The 2,467-nt window shown below is 47.8% G+C and overlaps 1 pseudogene; it reads left to right on the forward strand.

Annotated features, from left to right (window-relative positions):
* The first annotated feature begins 264 nt into the window (after positions 1-264).
* On the forward strand, positions 265-1,569 carry LOC131904942 (probable ATP-dependent RNA helicase DDX41; annotated as a pseudogene).
* Positions 1,570-2,467: the final 898 nt, after the last annotated feature.

Consider the following 2,467-nt stretch of genomic DNA (forward strand, 5'->3'; position numbering starts at 1 on the left):
CAGGGCCAGGTGTGACTCTAAGCTCCTGAACGGTGTCTTCTCTGGCTCCTCTGAAGCTTTTATAACACAGACTGGCCTCAAACTCAGAGATCCTCCTGACTCTGCCTCCTAAATGCTGGGATTAAAGGTGTGTGCCCCCACCACTCTGCCTCAGAGGGATTTTATTTTAGGGGTTGGATCTGATCTTGGGAAGGTTTGTCAAAAATGTCAAAAGGTGGAGGCGCTGTTTTTCTGCCCTGGCATTGCGCATGTGCACGACCAACAATGGAGGAGTCAGAACCCCAGCATAAGCGGGCTCGCCTGGAGAAGGCGGCCCCGGGAAGCAACAGCTCTGAGGAGGATGACTACTTACCCTGTGTGCCCTTGCATTAGCACTGGCAGCCTCTGCTCCAGAAGCTGCTGCAGTGAAGACACAAAGGAGCTGAGGAGGTAGAGCAGCAGGACAGTGACAGTGAGCCCCAAGGAGATGAGGACAATATCCCGCTGGACCCTCAGTCCAAAGTCAGCCTCTGGGATCAGCAGCAGCACCTCAAAGAGAAGGCTGAATCGCGCAAGGAGTCGGCCAAGGAAAAGCAACTGAAGGAAGAAGAAAAGATTCTGGAGGGTGTGGCTAAAGGCGAAGCTTGATGTCAGTGAAGGAAATGGCCAAAGGCATCTTGTATGGTGATCCCATCAAAACCAGTTGGACACCCCCACGTTATGTCCTGAGCATATCTGAAGAGTGTCAGGACCGAGTTCAGAAAGTACCACATCCTGGTAGAAGGAGATGGTATCCCACCACCCATCAAGAGATTCGAGGAAATGAAGTTTCTTGCCGCCATCCTTCAAAGACTGAAAAAAAAAAGGGCATCCTTCACTCAACACCCATTCAGATCCAGGGCATCCCTAACATTCTGTTTAGTAGGGACATGATTGGCATTGCTTTCACAGGGTCAGGCAAGACACTGGTGTTCGCACTGCCAGTCATCATGTTCTGCCTGGAACAAGAGAAGCGGTTGCCTTTCTCCAAGCTTGAAGGGCCCTATGGACTCATCATCTGCCCCTCGCGAGAGCTGGCCCGGCAGACCCATGGCATCCTGGAGTGTTACTGCCGTCTGCTGCAGGAGGACAGCTCACCCCTACTGCGCTGTGCTCTCTGCATCGGGGGAATGTCAGTGAAAGAGCAGATGGTGACCATCTGACGTGGTGTGCACGTGATGGTAACCACTCATGGATGCCTCATGGATTTGCTGCAAAAGAAAACGGTCACTTTGGACATCTGTCACTACCTGGCCCTAGATGAGGCTGACGGCATTGAGGGTGACATCCGGACCATCTTCTCCTACTTCAAGGGCCAGCGGCAGACTCTGCTCTTCAGTGCCACCATGCCATGCCCAAGAAGATTCAGAACTTGCTAAGAGTGCCCTGGTAAAGCCTGTCACCATCAATGCTATGTCCAGTGTGGGGGTGGGGGTGGGGTGGAGCTACAGTCTTGAAAGTTCAGCATGGACAGAAGCCAAGTCACTGGGAGGCTTACAACGTGGAACTCTGAACTTTGTTTTCTTAGATAGAAGAGGTTTCACTCTGTAGCCCACATGAAACTCACTATGTAGTTCAGGCTAGTCTCAAACTCAGGGAAATCCTCCTGCCTCAGCCTCATGAACTGGTATTACAGACAAGCAGCACCAGCTAAGATGTAAACTTTTAAATTTATAAAAAACTAGCTGGGAGATGGTGGCACAGGCCCTTAATCCCAGCACTGGGGAGGCTGAGGCAGACAGATCTCTGTGAGTTCAAGGACAGCCTTGTCTACAGAGTGAGTTCCAGAATAGGCTCCAATGCTACAGAGAAACCCTGTTTCCAAGAAAAAACTGTACAGAAAACTGCCAAGGTGTGATGATGGTCTTTAATCTCAGTTCTTGGGAGGCAGAAGCAGAAGGATCTCTGAGTTGGAGGCCAGGCCAGTACTGCCAAGGAGAGTCCCTTTCTAAAAAATAAAATACAAATTTACAGAAGACCTAAAGCAGACATTTTCAGTTTTTTCTTTTGTGATTTTGAGAATGCAATACTTCACTAGCAAGCTTCACACCACCACTTTTTTAAAATTTAAAAAAAAATTATTTATTGATTGATTATGTATACAGTGTTCTGCCTGCATGTATGCCTGCAGGCCAGAATAGGGTACTAGATCTCATTACAGATGGTTGTGAGCCACCATGTGGTTGCTGGGAATTGAACTCAGGACCTCTGGAAGAACAGCCAGTGCTCTTAACTCCTGAGCCATCTCTCCAGCTCCCCACCACAAACACACACCCTTTAAGCTACATGTTTTACTTATTGATTTTTTATTATTATTATTATTATTATTATTATTATTATTATTATTATTACTACTACTATAACTATTAAGACAGGATCTTTTTGTTGAGTTCAAGGCCAGTCTGGACTAGATTATAGTAAGTTCCAGGACAGCTACAGCTACAAAGAA

The sequence above is a fragment of the Peromyscus eremicus genome, chromosome 2, assembly GCF_949786415.1.
Source record: "Peromyscus eremicus chromosome 2, PerEre_H2_v1, whole genome shotgun sequence".
NCBI lineage: Eukaryota > Metazoa > Chordata > Mammalia > Rodentia > Cricetidae > Peromyscus > Peromyscus eremicus.